Source organism: Argentina silus (assembly GCF_951799395.1).
Source record: "Argentina silus genome assembly, chromosome: 15".
NCBI classification, from domain to species: domain Eukaryota; kingdom Metazoa; phylum Chordata; class Actinopteri; order Argentiniformes; family Argentinidae; genus Argentina; species Argentina silus.
In genome coordinates, this window is record NC_139669.1 from 4944445 (window position 1) to 4965556 (window position 21112).

The window sequence follows — 21112 nt, forward strand, 5'->3', positions numbered from 1 at the left end:
GTCAGTAGTATTACTGCGCTTACAGAAGCACACGGTTCACTTTAATTCATCTAAGCCCAGTAGCTTTACGTAGTCCCCCTCATGTCACTCTGTGGTCCCTGGGGGGGTTAGTGCCCCCCCCCCCCCACCCCCTCCAGGATATGAGCTCACCCACCCTGGTCATGAGGGCCAGCGTGAGGGGGTCTGGGAGAACTAAGCATACACTCTGGAAAGAACACTGTCTTTTGATGGTGCTGCCCAAACCCCTCCGTTCTAGCCCTTAGTGAGGGAGGGTGTGTGTGTGTGTGTGTGTGTGTAGGGGAGGGGGGTGTAGGGGGGGGGGTCTCAGCAGGAGCAAAGCCCACAGGCAGATCTCGAGGGTTGAGGGGAGGAAGGGAGGAGCCGGTGTCTGGTTAAAGATTAAACAGATAGGGGGCGGGAGAGTGAGCGGGGAGAGCTGGCAGCAGAGGAGAGAGGAGAGAGGAGAGAGTCAGAGATGGCAGTGCTAACTACACCCCCCCCAACCCCCCCCCCCCCCCCCCCCCCCCCCCCCACTGCAGGGTGGGGCCTATTTGCTTTGAAATGCCTGTGTGACTGATGAAGTTGCATTCCAGGTCCAATTGTGTCTCTGAGGGGGTGGGAGAAAGGGAGGGCGGGTGGGGCTCAAATAAGGGGGGGGGGGTTCATGGAGGTCAGCCTTACTAAGCCTTGTGGCTCTTCCTCCCCTTTTTGGAAGCTGGAGGAGGGGGGGGGGGGGTGTTGTCCACAACATGTGGCTTGGATCTGGAAAGCATCTCCCTAGAAGAGGAGAGGAGTGGAGAGGGGGAAGAGAGAGGAGAAGAAAAGAGAGGAGGAGTGGAAAGGAAGTATACTGAAGACAACTTTGATTTCACTCAGCAAGCTCTTTCTCTCCCTCCCTCTCTCTACCTAAGGGGAATTTCCATGCCACTTTTGCCACAGCTGGGCATGACCATCTGTACCTCATCACTGCCAGTGTGCCCTGGGCACCATACTAGGGGAGTGAGGAGATAACCCTCTCCCAGGGGGCTGCACCTTCAGGAGGGGGTTAATGAGGGTGGCAGAAGGTGGCAGAGGGGGGGCCCTTCCAGGCCACATTAGACCACCTCCATGGACAGAAAGCTCTGTCTGCTCCGTTAGCTGAGAGACTCTCCACACGCAGGGTCACAGGGACCACACACAGAGAAGAAGACCCACGCCTGTGCTCTCCCTCTGCATAAACCTGAACCAGAACCGCCCCTCTGTGGGAATAGTTAAACAACATTCAGAGGTCTGGTTCATAGGGGAGCACTGTCTCTGTTCTGCCCAGTAGCACTGCTCCCTCCTGGGCGTAGGGTTAGGACAGACATGAGCCCTCCCATCCAGTTTCAATGCTTTGTTCCCTATTTGTTTGTGTGTTTAAACATTGTTAAAGTTACAGACAGGCTTGTGACTAACCATCCAATCACTATTGGTTTAAGACCAGCAATAAGCTTATTATCAAATCAATCTGAACATTGCATCAAGATAGGAGTGTCTGGCTTTCTTTAATACAAACTGTGTGTGTGTGTGTGTGTGTGTGTGTGTGTGTGTGTGTGTGTGTGTGTGTGTACGTGTGTTTGTGTGTGTGTGTGTGTGTGTGTGTGTGTGTGTGTGTGTGTGTGTATGTGTGTACGTGTGTGTGTGTGTGTGTGTGTGTGTGTGTGTGTGTGTGTGTGTGTGTGTGTGTGTGTGCGTGTGAACGAGCATGAATAGCGTGTGCGTGTGCTTGTGCTTTGTGCTTTGTGTGTGTGTATGTATGATAAATGTGTGTGTGTGTGTGTGTGTGTGTGTGTGTGTGTGTGTGTGTGTGTGTGTGTTCTATATCCCTCCCTGTCACCGCTTCATTGATCTGTGTGGCCCAGTTGGCACAGTGCTGACGGCAGACAGGGATACTACAGAAACTCAGCCATTAGAGAAGCCAGCCTGCCCCTGCACATTATCCAAGAGCACATGACAACAGCTGCCTTGTCCTGGCCCAGCACTGAGGCAGAGGCAGGGCTGAGGCCACACTACGTCAGCCTGAGGGAGAGGAGGAGGAGGAGAAGGAGCAGAGAGAAGAGGAGAGGAGAGGACAGGGGAGGAGGGAGGGAGGGACTCTCGCTCTGTTTGAGAGTTACTCAATGCATAAGACTCCACAGAGCAAACAGACGTAGTGTGACTTTACTTGGCCCAAGGGTGGGGCCTCTCTGGCTGTGGACAGACTTTCACCATTGAGGTTAGGAGGCATGACTGCTCTCTCCACTGTGGCTCATGTCATGTGACAGACGGGTGATGTGATCCACCGTGTGCCTCTCCCCGCCTCAGACAAACATGCCGGAGACCAGAGAACAAACAGCAGCCGGCTCCGCCCCTACAGCATGGTGACTGGCAGTCGCAATAACAACCAATTAGAGCCTGGCTTCATGAACAAATGCACATTTCCCAGAAGGCCCTGCTTCCCCCGCTTTGGTCTCCTCAGCTGAGCTCATTGTTGACCATGAAAGGAGGTAATTTAAGCCAATTGAATGACTAGGCAGTGAGTCATAGTGCATGTGGCGAGAGCAAAAAATTGTGGGAAACAAGAACACGACCAAGACAAACTATTCTTATCGCCGTCTATTCTCTCGAATTACAAATAATCTAGCTGTTCAAGAGGTGACATTATTGTTAGGCAGTATGGTTGGGTGGTTCTGATATAGCTGCAATGAGAGGTAAGATGGGTGGTGCTTGCTCAAACACTCACTCACCCCTGTATCGAGTGAGTGAGATCATGGATGCAATGCTGTCAGCACTTTAGAGAGAGAGATGTTTGAGCGAGAGAGTATCAGAATAGATCTGATGAGCACTTTGGGGGGGGGGGGAGAGATTCGGACAGAAAAGGGAGTGACAGAGAGAGGAAGGAGCATTGAGGTCTTTCCTGCTTGGCGAGGAAACCAACTGGCATTCCTGGCATTTCAGAACACGCTCAGTTTTCCCCAGTACAGGGGTGAGCCGTGAGGACAGGGCCTGCAAAATGGCAGTGGGCAATTCATCAGACTCCTCTCCTCTTTGTCCAAACACCAGCCGAGGTTAGACAAGCTACACAGAGGTTAGACAAGCTTCACACTTCAGTCACTTACAGCAGTTCATTACAGGCCTGTGAGAGGATACACACTTGAGTGGTTGAGCTTCAGGCAGAAACCTTAGCCTCAGATCTTAGGTTGGTTAAACCCAGTCAGCTGTAGGTACAGTAGGCTACAGAGACCAGAGAGAGAAAGTATGTGCAAGTTGGCAGAAAAAACCCAGGACAACACCCGTTTTACATGGTCATCAAATACTGTCAGCACCAGTGGAGAAGTGCTGTCTTTCAGGAATCCTCTGGGTTCCTGTTGGGGAAATGACTCAGTAGTGCTGGTGTCAAGTCCTGGAGGCCTGTGATAGCCCGCATAGGCCCCAGAGGACTCTGGGTATCATCTGGTTGGCCTTGCACATCAACAGAGAAAGAAAAACACACAGGGAACGCTAGAAACAGAGACATTTCTGTTCATTTAACGACAATAACCCTACTGAGTCAGACAACTAACCAGTCCTATGACATGTTCATAGACAATCAAAGTAACAGAACATCAAAGTAATGTAACTTGCAAAACGTTAACAGCAAACATATACGTTTGCATATCAAACAATGCCTCACAACAGTCCAAGAAAAGACAGCCTGAAGAGGCAAATTGAACAGTCGAGAACCATGAATTAACCATAACAGAAAAGGTCATAGTCCTAGGAGGTGGGTGTTTGCTAATTCAACAGAGTGAGAGGACAGCAATTAAGGAGCTGCCTCAGGGCCAGACAGAGAACAGAGCATGCACACACACACACGCGCACACGCACATGCACACGCATACACGAGTGCACGTACACACATACACATGACCACATCATCACAGTTACCTACACCACTATGTGTGTTAAACAGTGATAAACATTTTTTTTAAAAACCTTGGGTACAAACTGGCGATAGGCCACGTTCCCTGCTCTTCTTACCACATTAACACACATGGCATTGCACAACGCTTAATAATGTCACGGCATGTTTACACTTCAGCTCAACTTTATTGGGGATAGGCGGTAGTTGCCACGCTAGGCCAACCAGATATATGGCTGAAGGGATGAAGACAGCTAGGGCACCATAGAGGGGTCCTCTAATGCCAGCCAGGAAAACAACAAACCAACAGTGGCGTGTGTCGGCTGTGGAGCACAGGAAGTCTGCTCTGGCGTGCCACAGCCAAATGAAGACTGAGAGAAAAACGTCACCTCCAGCACAGGCTTTCAGGGGGGGGAAAGGAATTTAATCTGATCTCTCGCGAGCCTTGTACTTTTCCACTCCACCCCGAGGCTCTGTGAGAAAGGCTCACAGACAAGGTAGCAGCTCCCATCCCACGCCCTTCTCCTGAGATTGGAGCTGCCTGCTGCCTGCTGCCTGCTGCCTGCTGCCTGCGCTAACTTGCTAAAGCTAACCCTGAGGAGCTGGCATTCTGTGGGTGCAGGGTGAAATAACACCACTGGGGTCAAGGGTGAGAAGTGCACCTGTGTAGCACCACAAGTACTGAACAACATCATAAACAGCTAAGAGCCCCTGTCATTAAGACTGACGTTTCTGTGCGTCCGGTCAGGCCCACACTGAAAGCTAATGAGATTTTAGTACATGCAGTACATCACATGTACAATAACAGTTCATAGAACCAAACAAGAGCATGTCGACACATGAACATTTATGGATGTTCACGGCTGCCACCATTTTCAAAGCACGTGTGTCTTCACACATGTGCTTTGAAAATGGTGGCAGCGGTAAACAGCAATGTAGGTGAACAATGTATTAACCTGACAGTCTGCCTCAGTCACAGCAAAAGACTGAAAACTGATCAGAGCAATACGCAGCATGTTTCTATAATAGCATCCCCTAAGCCCTCTTGCTGAGCATTCAGAGAGAAAGAGGAGGGGGGGGGGAGTTAAAATAGAAGTGGCATATTTAACTGAGAGAAAGAAGGAAAAAAAACAGCCACAAACTGACCTGTGAATCTTGCACACAGGAAATGCATCACTGAGCAATGGGTTTGTGCTACTTCCTGTCTGTTAAACCACATTCAGTAGAAAACCTCTCTCTTATTGCAAGAGTGGAAAGTTCTTTCAATCTACTCCCCCTCTTTCCTTCTAACGAACTGAGTGGGTCCCTTTACCCTGCTTCAATGCCTTTCTAAAGTTGTAACATACCAATGTCTTGTTATAACTCACACAAATGTTGCTGTTTACGTTGTTTAAGATATGCCAGTTCAGTGAATCAGTTTTGTAATATGTCAAAAGAGTGAAAGAGAAGACCTATTGAAATATGTCTCCTAAAAGACCACCCTCACATGAATCAGTCTACATTACAACTTATTACATATTAGTCTCAACATGTAATACCAAGTTAGTTGTCGTTAATTACAGCGTTGGTGAATTCAATTGGAGACAGTGGGCCTCTTAGTCACTCTTTCATACACCTGCTGCTTCAAGACTCACACTCACCCACCCACACACACACACACGCATGCACACAAATTCACACTCACACACACATGCACACAAATTCACACTCACAGAGAGAGAGAGAGAGAGAGAGAGAGAGAGAGAGAGAAACAGCCCCATCTATTCGTGACAGTGTTGCCTCCCCACCACATCACCACAGCCTGGCCTCTTTCATTAGTTAAATTCTAAGAAAAAAATGTCACACTATATTCTAGCAGTAGTCCTCATTCAAAATCATACCATAGTTTATCACCACAATTATTTTTGAAGAGTGTTCATAGTCAGGCCTACTCTAATGTGCAAAAAGGAGGCCCCCCGACGCCTTTTATGAGCCAGTAGCTTTTGTCACAAGAGGGTTTGCCCAAAAGCAACTTAACAAGACCTGCTCAAGTACAGAATTTCAAGAATCTCTGAAGTATCAACATGCAAGGGTGAGCAGAGACAGCCACAAACAGACAGAGAACACAACAACTTGCTCACTTCCTCTCTGAAATCCATGTGCAACGGTTATCTCTCTGTGTGTAGAAAGCCCCCTATTTTGCCACAACAGACACTAAAAAGATGAATAGAATATAACAACGCACGTACATAATAATCATCATTGACCAGATGTTAACAATATCTTACCAGCTGTCAATGGTGGACATATATTGTCATGGTGTGGTCCCCCCCCCCCTGTACCTCCAGCAATCTATTTTGACTATGTGGCAACAGACCACACACTACTGATAGGAAGAGCCATCAGAGTTGTGAAAACAGGACAGGAAATTGCAGAAAAAAAAAAAAAAGTCTAGAAGAGACATCTGTCCAATTTCATGTCAGGGTACATGAGTCCATTGAGTCACATGGTGCTGTGCCCATTGAGTCACTTTACCTGTTCGCAGAAAGGTAAGGATGATGCATCTGCATTGGTGCCTAGTGGCTTCCTGTGACCCACACAGGGGCTACAGATGAGTATTGTTACATGAGTTCATGAGCATATACGTCCCTCATGGGGAGAAGGTTGTTTGTTCATCTCTCCCCCTCTATCCAACCTGGTTTAAGAGCAGCCAGGAGAGAAGGAGATTAGCCTTGGGCCAACTGGCATGATCTAGACCACTGGCATGGTGGTGAACTGACAGGATTGCAAAACGGAGAGTGGATGTTGATGACTTTGTTGCTGAGAAATCTGCCAACAAGTCTTTTTGAAATCACATTGGTCCTACAGCCATCGCCTTTCATCTAAAGGCTGGTATTGTGTAATGTTGATGGTATCATTAATGGTTTGTTAATCAGTGATGTGAGCCTGAGTGAGATATTCATTATGAATCTTCTTAGCGTCTCTTGGGGCTTTTAGGGGCTTTCTGACACAATGGGTCCAAGTGGAAAAACACAGACACAGGATTCACAGAAGACAAAGGTATGCATCTGTGCCTGCCTCTGACTACACAATTCCCCTCTCTCCAAAATATTTGAAATGCTTCAGTTTGAAGACTCTCACGTTGTTTTGGCTGCTGTGTGGAAGAAAAAAGAATTGGTTCATGACCAGACTGGAATAGCAAAACACTTTCAGCTCTATCCAGCATCCAAACCTTTCACAGAAACATCCCTTTATCTCATAACCAACAGCTGTAACACTCACTGCTAGCAACAGCATGAAAAAGGCCCCCCTTTTTGGGAAAGTTCACTGGAAACCCAATTGCATAAACATACCTCTCTAAAGCTGTGTGTGTGTGTGTGTGTGTGTGTGTGTGTGTGTGTGTGTGTGTGTGTGTGTGTGTGTGTGTGTGTGTGTATGTGTTTCCATGTCCGAACGCCCTCTTACGGCGTTTTATTAACTACGCTTCAAGCCAGCAGATGTGGGGTTGTGAAATAGCATCGCCCGCTCCATCCCTCTGTCTCACACACACACGCACCCATCCCCGATCTGTTTACATTCATACCAATGCAGACATGTCACAGCACAGGTCGGCAGCAGGAGAAAAAAACAGGCACGAAACATACCAGCCCAACACCCAGGCCTCACACACACACACACGCACACACACACACACACACACATACACACACACATACACACACAAACACCTCATGCAACCTTGGATAAAAACAAAGGCCAACCGTAACCATGACATTCCTGCTATTCCTGCACCTCAGTCCACCACTGGTGTTCAAAACTATGGTCTGCATTCTTCAACAACTAATCATCATTCAGAAGTTAACTCTTTAACTGTTCGCCCAAACACCAAGGTTCTCAGAGAGGAGGAGTGAATTCCATTCATATCAAATGGGGGAGTCGGCGTATGCAGCCAAGATACTTCTGATTCTTCACTGGGTTGCTGGAGGCTAGGTGACAAACAGCATACCATACCAGGTGTGAAACTGTGCCCCCCCTCAGCTGCAGTAGGTGTGTAGACCTGGCTGCTCAGAACAGGTTGCATACCAAACAGGTCTGGACATAAGCAGGCTGGTGTGTCCACATATCATCATCATCATCATTATCATCATCATCAGGACCAGGCATGCTGCAGGCAGCAGCAGAACACAGCAGCATGCCCTAGGTATAGGCTAGAGGAGCTTTAGACCCCACACCCCCAATAATGAAGATATGGGACATAGCTAGAAGAATCAACATAAGAAAAACAGCCTAGGTCTATATTAGGCAATGCTGTGAGTGAGTCCCTTTGCTAGAAACCCCACAGATTAACAGTGAAACAACTTAACTTTGCAGCTTTAGCAGAGATTTAAGATGAGGACATATTGAGCTGTCGGCAAACAGCAAACAATCACCGAATCAGCTCTGAGGATCTGATTCTCTCTAAAGCCTCACACCCAGAGCCAATCACACCTGGAGGGAACTGAAAGAGAGCACAATCTCATCAGGTGGGTTTATCTAATTACAGACAATGAAATCCCAGGTTACCGGGCTATGAGATCATTTATCTTGTTGGTTCACACTTTTATCTAATCTAGAAGCCAGTAAAAAGAGTGTCTCATTCCTGGTCCTAGGACGAGAGTCATTCCTCAGTGACGTCAGACAGACACACCTCTGATAGGGATGAGGGTAACATACTTTGTGACTGAACGAACCAGCTCGGAATACTACCCGGCCCCATGCATTCACCAGAAACATGAGGTGTTGTTTAATGTTTGAGGTGTTACAGTACTAGGGTAGTAGAGTAGTAGAGTCTAGGCACTTTGTCTTGTCGTCACCCTCACATGACGCTACCTGAAGCACGTTGGGGGAAGGGTTAAAGAGAAAATAAGGTCAACGTTGCTCAAACTGCAGCAGGCATTGTCAAGGTTATGACTAAACATAAACCATGGAATGTCTGTAAAACATAAAAAGAAGCCACAGCTTTTACCACTTATGATTTCATGTACGTCACGTCAATGACATTTCACACTTGGTAGGTAGCTTAAGGGCAGCCAAGTCACTTCTGTTAGAAACATTGACCATTTAGCCATTTTGTTTTTCTCTGCAGGGTATTGTGTGAAGCTGTGTGCAGGTGGGAACAGGGGAGCCAGTACAGGTCAATATTTGAGGAGCAGCGCAGGGCTTTATGAAGCAGGTCGTTTGTTTATGATAGCGGAGCGATGGGAAAGGTGCACCATTGATGCAGGAGATGAGGACAATAAACCACACAGCCATAGAAACAGACCTGCTGTCTGACCTTGTTGTATAACAGGGACTAACAGGCAATATGATGTCATTGAACCATGGGGTGTGGGGCCTTACAGGTATATCACCTCAAAGTGATCTAACTCTATGTGTGAAACTTGGTAGAAAACATATGTATTACACTGGACACACTGTCAGAGACATGTTAAGTTGGATAGTAGGATTCCAAATCGTATTAGCAATCTAAGTAGTTTCATGTCATCCAATATTTTTGTGTGCCATCAATAGTTTCTAGCAAATGTTGTTGTTGTTTTTTTTGCATGCATCCATGCATGCTACTTTGAATGAGAGCGACAGACAACAACCTCTGTGGGCTTGTGACTTCTTCAGATCACAATGCAAAAACGCATAGGTAAACAAGGAGTGTCTGTTGCTTAGGAACGGGGGAGGGAGATGGTTTGTAAAGCAGGCTCAGTGCTATGAGCGAGAGAGAGCAACAGAGAGAGAGAGAGAGAGAGAGAGAGAGAGAGAGAGAGAGAGAGAGAGAGAGAGAGAGAGAGAGAGAGCATGGGGGCCCTCATTCACTGGCAGGGTTGTATGTTTGAGAGGACATAGGCTGCAGACCAAGCCTGACAGAGTAATACACACACAGAGACTGCCAATGGAGTAAATGAGCCTCTCACACACCACTCTCAAAAAGCTACTCTCTGTGAGTAACTAAGTGGGTTAAGGAATAAATTAGGAACTGAGACAAACACATTTTTAAGCATCAATATACTGGCGTGTGTTTCCTGACTGCTTTAGCCAAAGGAGAATAATGAAGCAAACGGTGCCACCATTCACACTGTCATGAGCTCAGACAGTCAATTTAACAATTTGGCGGTAAGAGACAATAGGAAAATGGCTGTGTTGCTGTCAGCGGAGCAGAACTAACAAGAACCACTTGAGGGGGTGATTAAGGTAAAAGGTGAGTTAAGGGGTCAAAGTTCTCCTCAGGTCTTCCACAAGCATGTGATAGGCGACGTGCCAAAAGGGGAAGAGTAGCACAGTGGGGTTGAAGTACTGGCTCTCTAATTATAACTATAACTTTATTGATGTCACCCAGTTCAAAACAGATTATATTTAAAATGCAACAAAACATACATAATGATATTGAGAAATCATATAAGGAATAATGTGTGTGTGTGTGTGTGTGTGTGTGTGTGTGTGTGTGTGTGTGTGTGTGTGTGCGTGCGTGCGTGCGTGCGTGCGTGTGTGTGTGTCCTTAACCTGTCCTGTCATATTGGCTGGAAACATGAGCCACAAGCAGAATGTCTTTTCATCCTCACTCTCCTTTCAACTCTCTCAGTATTGATCCAACTTGATCTCCCCTGCATTACTGTATTAGCAAGGCCACTTTGGATGAGCTTAATGGCTGGCAACCCACACTCACACACTGGCAGCGATTCTCAGCCCGGCCTCCTGATGCCATTTTCTTACTGCATTAACATTGAACATCGATATGGCCCTAAGCAGTGTGGTTTTCAAAAGTAAGGAGGAGGTAATTTTTAGCAGCAGTTCCAGCATCTCTTCTCAGAAACATGAGTACGCAGGTCATCATAAGATTATTTCAGCAATATTTTATTTATTTAGACCTTGTGTACAGTGGGAGTTCCTAAATGAATGAACTGCATTGTAGGTACATACTTATCAACTTACATGTACTGTATGTTGCATTGAATGGAGCTAGGCCTATCAGTTGCCACAAGTTTTAATCTCCTGTTGTGTCATTGTTGGCTGCAATATAATAAACGATGTCCCAAACCATTCTTGTTTGAGTAACACACACCAGCTATCAGCAAAGGGCTCAAAAGTTTGCTTTCATACTAACACCCTGCTTGGTTTTGTCAACCATGTGACCATGTGTAACATTCGTTTCTGTGAAATGTTCTCCTCCATCTTACTTGCACCTCTGATGCTTTGAGCTTGGTTTGGGATAATGGTTCTGAGCTCGGCTGGTCTCCATCGTGGAGAGCGCCTGGCATGTGTCTGGGAGCGGAGCGGAGCGGAGCAGGGCAGACAGGAGGAGACTGTGCCGTAGTCAACGAATGCATGAGCAGTGTTCCACATCGCTGCCTGCTGAAGCCCCACTCCAGCCACAGACACCAGTGCAGCTGGGCGTCTGGGAGGAAAGCCTCCAAAAACCGCATGAAGAATCCATTTTTCCCAGTGCCTGCCTCAGAATGCCTATTATGTTACATGGCATTGTATAGTGGCCAAGATGTTATGAAAGGCATCAGAGTGTGGCGGTATGTATTAACACATCTGTGACACTATGGGAGGAAGGTATAGAGCTTGGAACTGGATTCATGGCTGTGTACGGCACTGTAATTGCTTTTTTGAGGCATGTTACCTCATGAAGGGTGGGACCAATGGAACTGAAGAAAAACATGATGCTGTATGCTGTGCATGTACAGAGGCCACGGAGTTATACGGTTCTCTGAGACGTCTGTTCAAGTCAGATGAAAACAAAACGCACTACCTGTGACACATCATCTCCTCACTGCACCAGAATGTATATCAATTCTTACTTAATGTGTGTTGTCTATGTGAGCAGCATAACGAATAACCGTCAATAAAATAACACTCATATCTTTAACCTGCCTCCCACGCATGCTACATCACACAGGACATGTTTCCATGGCAGATATCATCTATCATGGCACGACTGAATCGTTGAGGTTTCATGGGAGTGGGTTGATCGTTCATCTTTAAAGACACAAAACATACTCCTACTGTCATAAACTGCCACTACTGGATAACCTGACGAGGCAGAGCACCTCATTTCTCTTTCCTGAGAGTCCTACACGAGATAAGGAATACAAAGACAGAAAATAGTTGATCTGGGAGTGCTGGCTAAGCTTCTCACTTAATTCTAATATTGACTCTGAATATCTATCAGGATGGTCAATTCCAGTGAATTCCAGTTGCCAGTCAGGCTGTGGTAGCTTTCCCTACCAGCCTAGGTCCTGTTGGCACTACCAGGCCTGTTTTTACCATGCAGTGCTGGCCTGGAACCGCCCCCTCACACCCCTGATGTTGCATAACCGGGAGCATTATCAAAAGCAAGGTGTGACCTGATATTCGACACAAACGACTCTCTCTTCCCCGAAACACAATTCTTTTTTATTACCATGGCTGCTTGGGGGGGAGAATGGGAGTCAACAGGCGCACCTGTCCTGCCCACTCCTGAGGGCTTGAGTGGGAAGGAGGGAGGGAGGGAGGTGGGCTTTTGGTGGGGGGAGGTGATAAAGAGGCAAGTTATCTCATGACTGAGGACAAAGGGGCTTCCTAGGCGACAGAAGCAAGTCACTCAAACTCTCTCCTCAAAGAAGAGGTTAGATGTGAGGTACATGGTCTTGATAGGCAGACTGATAAGTGACCCATACTGTAGGTCCAGCTTGGTTCTTTAAAGATGAGGTTTCTGTTTCTACATGCTGTTGCCAAAGAAGATAGCATCAGGATCACTGCTCAGCTCCTTCTAACAAAGTCCGTAATATCATTTTTTTTTTCAGTTTTATGACTCCACTCTGGGCTGGAATCCTCCTGTATGGTTTCAGGGCTCAGACATTGGGCTCACAGCTCTGATTCCCCCTGTATCTAAGAACAATGGGCTACCAGTCTCAGCTTGTGTGTGTGTGTGTGTGTGTGTGTGTGTGTGTGTGTGTGTGTGTGTGTGTGTGTGTGTGTGTGTGTGTGTGTGTGTGTGCGTGTGTGCGCGTGCGTGCGTGTGTGTGTCAGTTGCAACATTATGAGAGCGCGCTGCTCAATGGAAATGGCGAGATGACGAGTATGGAAACGTGATGCAAATCCCCCCTGGGTCAACACAAAGAGCCTTCAGCCAGCTCGGCAAGGCAACACAAAGAGCCTTCAGCCAGCTCGGCAAGGCAACACAGCACGAGGAACACACAACAGAACAGAGCCATACCGCTTTCACATGTGACCAATATACCTCTGACATGACAGGAAACACACGTCGACCTATAGTTACTTTTTACGTCAACGTTCAATGTTGTTGAATGTTGATGATACCTGAACGTGTATGCATTGGTGTTCTATGTGGTTCGTTTGGCTTGGGTTAGGGTTAGTTAGGTTCTGCAGCTATGCCCCACATTACAGGGAAGGTGTGTGTGTGGCAAAGAAAACCAGTGGTGTAGAATTCAGATCACCTCAAGCCCCCTTGTGATCTGTCTCAACTCCTATTCCCGTCACTGAGGCCAGCCTTGGCCGAACAACAAAGGAAAAGAAGGGGACCAGAACCCGCCGTAGAATGACCTACCCAACAGGTTCTAGTCACCCCCATTCCCTGAGATCACCTGAGGGACTTAGTACAGATAGTGTGTCATAGCAACACACACCAGCATGCCTCAAGTATGTCCTTATTTACCCATCAACCTACATACAACAATAACTGCTACCCTCGGTCATTCAATGCCAGCAACAGCCTGTGAACAGACCCAACCCTCTACTGTTCCATATGCAGGCATGCCAGGCTTGGGCTGATTAAATTCTCCCCTCCTCCACCTCCTCCTCTTCGGCCAGGCCTAATGATCTAATTACAGGCTAAGACTTGTTGACTTATTGTGTGAGGACCCAACCTGACACTACTACCTGGCCTCCCACCTTCTCTTCATCCCTCTCTCTCTCTCTCTTCATCTCTCTCTCTCCCTCTCTCTTCATCCCTCTCTCTCTCTCTCTCTCTCTTCATCTCTCTCTCTCTCCCTCTCCCTCTCTCCCTTGGGTGACAGAACTCAGCCCCTCTCCACAGCCCCTCACAAAGAGCACTCTGGTGTGTTGGGCTGTCATGGCCAAACCTCAGGGCCTCATTTACAAACCAAATCAGAGGCCAGGGTGGGAACCAGGAAAGATAATAAAGTTAGATCAAATGCAAACTCTTTCTGTCTCTCTCTCTCTATACACTCACTGAGCACTTTATTAGGAACATGATACTAATACTGGGTAGGGCCTCCCTTTGCTCTCAAAACAGCCTCAATTCCTCGTGGCATTGATTCCACAAGATGATGGAAACATTCCTTTGACATTCTGGTCCATGATGACATGATTGCATCACACAATTCCTGCAGATTTTTCAGGTGCACTTTCAAGCTGTGAATCTCCCGTTCTACCACATCCAAAAGGTGTTCTATTGGATTCAGATCTGGTGACTGGGAAGGCCACTGAAGAACACTGAACTCATTGTCATGTTCATGAAACTAGTTTGAGACGACTTTTGCTTTGTGACATGGTGCATTATCATGCTGGAAGTAGCCATTAGAAGATGGGTAAATTGTGGCCATGAAGGGATGCACATGGTCAGCAACAATACTCAAATAGGCTGTGGCATTCAAGCGATGATTGATTGGTATTAACGGGCCCAAAGTGTGCCAAGAAAACATTCCCCACACCATTACACCACCTCCACCATGAGAAGGTGTACAGGTGTTCCTAATAAAGTGTTCTCTGAGTGTATATATATATATATATACAACTACACTATTCACCAATGTTCAAAACTGGGTAATCTGCTCATAGATACAGCAGGCCTAGGTGTGTGGGGCATTGGAAGAGGCTATAGTTTTCCTGGTTGCTGTCTTGTTGATTTACCAGAAGAGTGACCTCATAACTCAAGCTTATCATACAGTATTCCATATACAATAGAATAACTTCTCACTATACTTTATAGAGAGCAGAAAAGGGTCTGCTGTCATTTGCCCTCTATCTCAGTAATCTAGTATATCCGCCTGCCCATGTTTGGGCATTAGACCTGACATTGCCATCATCAGCCTTACATACAGTAGCCTGCATGAATCAGAACTACATCCACTGAGCTGGCTGGCCTGATCAAATCAGGTCTACAAGATGGCGTATGCTTCTCCAATGATAAGTGAGGGGATCTTTTGGACAGGATTTAGTAGAGAGGGTTATTTACATTTTGGCGTACAATAGACTGTGCTGTGCTGTGATATACTATACTATGCTGTGCTGTGCTGTGCTGTACATAGATGGAAGGTATAACCATATTTGCTCAGTGATATATGCACAATGTCTGGTGTGGACTACTGCTGGGGCCCTATGTGTTGTTTGTCAGTGCAGAATGCAGAGCACATTTCTGGTGAAACAGGAAGCATACTTTTATCTCTTCTGCTGCTGCAATCCCATTTTAGAAACAGAAACCCACCAACATTAGGAAGATCAAAATGAACCCTTTACAAGTGTACACTCACCGGCCACTTTATTAGGTACACCTGTTCAACTGCTCGGTAATGCAAATATGTAATCAGCCAATCACATGGCAGCAACTCAATGCATTTAGGCATGTAGACATGGTCAAGACGACCTGCTGAATTTCAAACCGAGCATCAGAATGGGGAAGAAAGGTGATTTAAGTGACTTTGAATGTGGCATGGTTGTTGGTGCCAGACGGGCTGGTCTTAGTATTTCAGAAACTCCTGATCTACTGGGATTTTCACACACAACCATCTCTAGGGTTTACAGAGAATAGTCCGAAAAAGAGAAAATATCCAGTGAGCAGCAGTTCTCTGGGGGAAAATGCCTTGTTGATGCCAGAGGTCAGAGGAGAGTGGCCAGACTGGTTCGAGATGACAGAAAGGCAACAGTAACTCAAATAACCACTCGTTACAACCAAGGTATGCAGAAGACGATCTCTGAACGCACAACACGTCGAACCTTGGAGCAGATGGGCTACAAAAGGGGGTCCAACCCAGTACTAGCAAGGTTCACCTAGTGTAGAGGTCACTATGAGGGTGAGATACAAGAGGCCCAACACCAGTTTGTTTGCCATGTCATCCCCTGTGGATCTCAATGACAACCTGTTTATCCTCTACATTACAGGATGAGCAACATTCATTCAAGGCTCCAATGGCCTGATCAGGTACGGATAAGCAAGCCTGAAATCAAACAGTACCTGATCCCAAACAACAGAGCACAGGAGGACACAATGATAGGGCCACAACAGGCAAACCATCTTTTATATGTTGTTTTCTAAAAGGCTCTGGGGGTACCTCGAGGGCTTGAAGGCATGGGGAAGAATGCATAACATTCTTAATATTATAGCCTGAAGACTATTCAAGGTTTCCATGAAAGATAATTACTGGTATTTCTACACCATGACACACTGTAAACCCTCATGTGGGCTTGGTCAGGGGGCTTGCAAAACACTGTTCCCTCCCTTGCTAAAGCATGCCATATAAGGCAATGACTCTTAAGAGAAAAACAACAACGAAGATATGACAACAAAAATACACCAGATCATCACAAACAAGATGCCTAACATCGCAATAACTACTTAAATCAAGAACACAAAACTACACCCATCACCTGACTTTTCTTAGAATACCTAAGCAAAAAAAGTGTACCAAAGGTGTGTCATGAAAATGTAGGAACAGGCATTTTCTGCGTCAGAGATCAATGTCTTGGCTATATCCTGGTGAATGATATGAGAGTGATAATATTGCTATAAATGCTGACCTGGTTTTACAGAAGAAATTTGATAAAGTTTTAGTGCCACCTGAGAAATGAGCCATTGAGAACAGTGGGTGGGTACGTTCCCTGCTGAAGTTTCTCTTCAAGAAAACACATTATGAAATGTGTCACGTAAATGCTGGCAAAACTGAGCATTCAACTGTATCAACATGAACTTCGAATCTAACTTCAACCCGAATTATTGTGCATAGCCAACTTCTGCTTTTTTGTTTTTGTCACACTCAAAATACAGAAACACAAATGCAAAAAAAACCCAGATAGATGCATAAATAAAACAAAAACATAACGTTTTGGACTCATTCACCCATAATTAAACAAAACAGAGACTGAATGTGAGAAACTTCAGTCACTAACCTTAGAGACACAAGGCTTGGGTGTCGGGCTCCATGTTAACAGTGGAAGAAGTGTCAGATCTGACTAACAAAAAGAAACTAAGAGGAAAAAATAGACAACAACGCTGGAAGCCAAAATAATCCAAAGGAGTGCCTATACAGACAGTGGGGGGACAGAGTCTAGTAAAGGTGTGGAACAGTGACCTGCCCTCTACCTCTCCCACTCACAGCGATAAAACAAAACTGAGAAAGAGAAAAAAAAAAACGAGAAGGCGATGGCTGCAAAAAAAGGAGAAGTGTAGTGAAGCAACTTGCCCTCTCCCTATGAGTCACGCACCACAGTGGCCATTGGCAGGGGAGCCCTGAGGTAGAATGCCTGCACCGGGCCAATCAGGGGCTAGGGTGGGCCCTGTATGCAAATCCCTTCAGGTGAGTTCTGGCGTTATTGGAGATTGGCTGGGGACCGGGGTGGGGGGAGGGGAGAGCTGGGTAGACCAACCAGCAGGCCACACCTTGAGCAACATGAAAGAAGACAGACTTGTTTCTCCTGCGATGCGTGTTGCAGGGGTGCTGTAAATGCACAGTTGGTCTGGTATGCATTCACTCCTGAGGACACTCGGACTTTGACCGAGCAATATAAAGCAATTATGTCATAGAGGTTGAAATCTGCAAGGAAAATTGATCATCAAAGCGAGTGTGAGTTCTGTAAAGCACCGGACTGTGAATCGGGTCAGACGAATATAGGTTCATATTTTGGGTTTCATTGGGGAGTTTGAAATTAGCTTGGAGTTCACTGAGCAAAGTAAATGTGACAGTTAGTCAAAGAGGTACATCCTGGGAGTGGCCCTTGAGGCAACAGGGGCCCCCATAAAACAGGCTTTATAAAACAGGCTTTATAGGTGTTTGACTACAGTGAGTGGGAGGTATAAGAAAGAGGCTGTAAAGAGCAAAGCACCCACAAGCAGTCTCACCTGACTGCACTTTGAAATTAAATCCTACTGGACATAGCTAGTGAGTCCAGGTGTGTCTATCAACCTAACTCCCAGCCCCTCCTCCTCTCCCCTGAAGAACCCACCTGGGCAATATGCTGCCCAGGTGGGTTAGTGGTGGTCACCGAAGCTCCTATTGTGAACACTGATAACATGCTCCTCATAAGCAACCATCTGAGTTAAACACATGCAAACAGGTGTGGCTGTCTCCATGCCGACACTGAGGGTATTACTATTTCTGGTAGCTGATTGTGGGTCCTCCCTGTTACACTGAATCCTAATTGCCCGTGGCCTACCCAAGCGTCAAGGTGAAAAACAGACCTCTCCCGCTATAATCAGTTTGTGTGTCCTAAACAGCTGCGTCCATCAAAAGGGTCTGCATGCGTCTGCATGCGTCTGCATGCGTCTGCATGCGTCTAGGCTGTCAAGCCTGTTAACGGACGCTGTGTCTCTATTTCAGAGGCATGCCACGTAGTTCCATCCTCTGAGGTGTCATATCAGGGCTGCCTCTGTAGCTCGCAGTGCGTTGACGCACCCAACAGAGTATATTAGGATGCCCTGTTAGTCTCTTGTGTTTGTCTTGCAATTCACAAACACAAGGACACACGCACACACACACACACACACACACACACACACACACACACACACACACACACACACACACACACACACACACACCTACAAACTAGCTGAGGAGCCAATTGATTACAATCTGCCGCAGGGTCTCCAACTCTCATCCCCAAAACCTCCACCACATACCCCTTCTCATGTACTCTGTGCTCAGGGTGGTGTGCATGTATGAGAGCTGAGATATCTGATGCTTGACAAGCATCTTTATCTGACACGATACAGTTGACAAACAGGAAGTCGAGATCTGTGGTGTTGGCAGTGTGTGTGTGTGTGCGTGGGCGGGTGCGTATGTGCGTGCTGTGGGAAGAGCAGCGATGTCTCAGCTTGGCCTTTTTATGCTTTTCAGTTTTTCAATTAACAGGGCTGCATTTGAGACCCCCCCCTGCCCCCTAATAGGTCCCCTTTTACTAACCCCAATCTTAGTGCAGTGGAATGGCAGTTTTTACCTGGGATGGCCCAGGTTTGGTCCATTTCAACACAGAAGAGAGAGAAATTGTTTTCAGAGCCGCCCTTGGCCTCTAACAGAGCAAACAAACCAAACAACCCCCATTTATCACTGCCTCTGGAAATACTACGTGTCCACTACACAGACAGTGTCACTCGGAGACAACTGCTCAGGAGAAGTCCAAGCAGCCCACTTACAGCCATTGAGACTGACTGACTCCAGGGTCTGAAAATCCAGGGTTGTTGGATGACGAGGCAAACAAACAGGCATTCTGTATACATCACTCCCCTTATCTAAACCCTGTGAATAAACAATTCCCTTACTTAGTGTCAACCCCTAATTGATTACAGCACATCTCCTGGAGCCTCCTGAAAAGTTGCGCAACTAGCTTAAATCACATTCCAGTAAATGGCAGTGATGTTCTGATTATTTTTTTATTCATTCATGGATGCTGTGCAGTGCATCTGTTTTTGTCTTGAGCAACGAAGCCCGGCTATGTGGTTCTCCCTGGAGACCAGAAGAAGAATGGCAAAGCACATCCAGACCACATGGCCAGGGTCATTATACAAATTAATATTTTCCACAATCATTTCTCACAGTGTTCCAAATAAACATTTTCAATGAGGCGTTTCAATGGTAACATTGCCAAAAGGAGAGAAGGAGATCTCTCATTTTGAAATGTATTTATATTCACATCACTAGAGTGATGATGTTGTTACTCTTTTTGTCCTGACGTACAGTAGGCCTAGTAGTAGTAGTAGTAGTAGTAGTAGTAGTAGTAGTAGTAGTAGTAGGCTACAGTTGTAGTTGTATGTGAGATACTCCAGCTTTAACTGGCATCTGAAGCACCTGTTGCATCACTATGAGAAGTCACAGTTCTCTATTCCTTCCAACTTCCCCCAAACAGAGAACCCAGCTCAAAGGGCATACACTTATATCACCTTTTAACGGCTGTTAATTGCTCTAATTTGTGTAAACAACACACTAGTAGTGGGACGGTGATCACTGACCTGACTGACAAACAGTATTTTAAGAGGACCAGATAACCAGCTGAGAGGGCAGGTTCAGTAGACTGAGCTCATGGTTGGCACAGCCAGCTCTCCATTATCCTCTCCAGCAGTCTCATTAATGAATACTAAAGGAGAACATTTTGTTCCCCTTTCTGCCAGCGTCCATGCCAAAGACTACATTCTCCCCGAGATCCTCATTGTCAGGGAATAAAATGACATTGGAGCGGATGTGGGCCTCAAAAACTATGCCGTTCCATCTCCTCACCTCTGAGGATTGTGGGTCGATGTCATGCTCTGAAGGCTATTTCATCAGATTTCAGTTGTAGGACGACATTGCTCAGACCAGATCCAGGGTCTGATTAATGGCTGGCCATGTGGTTCTTGATCAACTTTAAAGAAAAACAAAACAACGGTAACATGCAGTACATTATGTTGGCCCTAATCTCGGAATCCAGAATCTCATCTCTTGATTGAGATTCTGGGGGCACAGGGGAAAAAAAGCGGGGACGGCAAGTCTCCACCTCCTAAGGTTTTTTGCTTGCATACTCCTTTCGTTCCACCATGCCATAAGTTTATAATGTTTACAATACGATTTGCACGCATTACATGAAATGAAAACATGGAGTTTGAGCTGAATATGTTTTCGATACCATAATTTTGCAGGTGAGTAGTGTGCTTTCAATTACCAGTTTCCCAAAGAAATCTGGTTGAAATCATTGCTTCCACCTACTCAACTCCTCTCTATTCTTTGACTTAGTGGGACTATGTTGGCCCTATAGGCCTAGCCATGTAGTAACACTCTTATTACACTAGTAATAGTAATAGTAACATGTGTTAGCATAATGCTAATCCACTACTATGCATTTACTGATGTACTATGTAACAGCATGTCAACACAACGTTGTTACCAGGGCAACAACATAATCATATAATATCTGATGAACTTGTATCAGAGAGGTATAGCAAATCTAGACATGGCAATAGGGGTCAGGCTACAAATCAAATGCAAGTTTCAAAGTGCT

The 21112-nt window shown here is 46.2% G+C and overlaps 1 protein-coding gene across 1 annotated transcript in view; it reads right to left on the reverse strand.

Annotated features, from left to right (window-relative positions):
- The window catches only part of elf1 (E74-like ETS transcription factor 1), a 28426-nt gene extending 11153 nt beyond the window's left edge, over window positions 1-17273 (reverse strand). The window contains exon 1 of the mRNA XM_083686156.1: window positions 17036-17273. The gene's annotated coding sequence lies outside the window, so the exon portion shown is untranslated. The remainder of the gene's footprint in view (window positions 1-17035) is intronic.
- Window positions 17274-21112: the final 3839 nt, after the last annotated feature.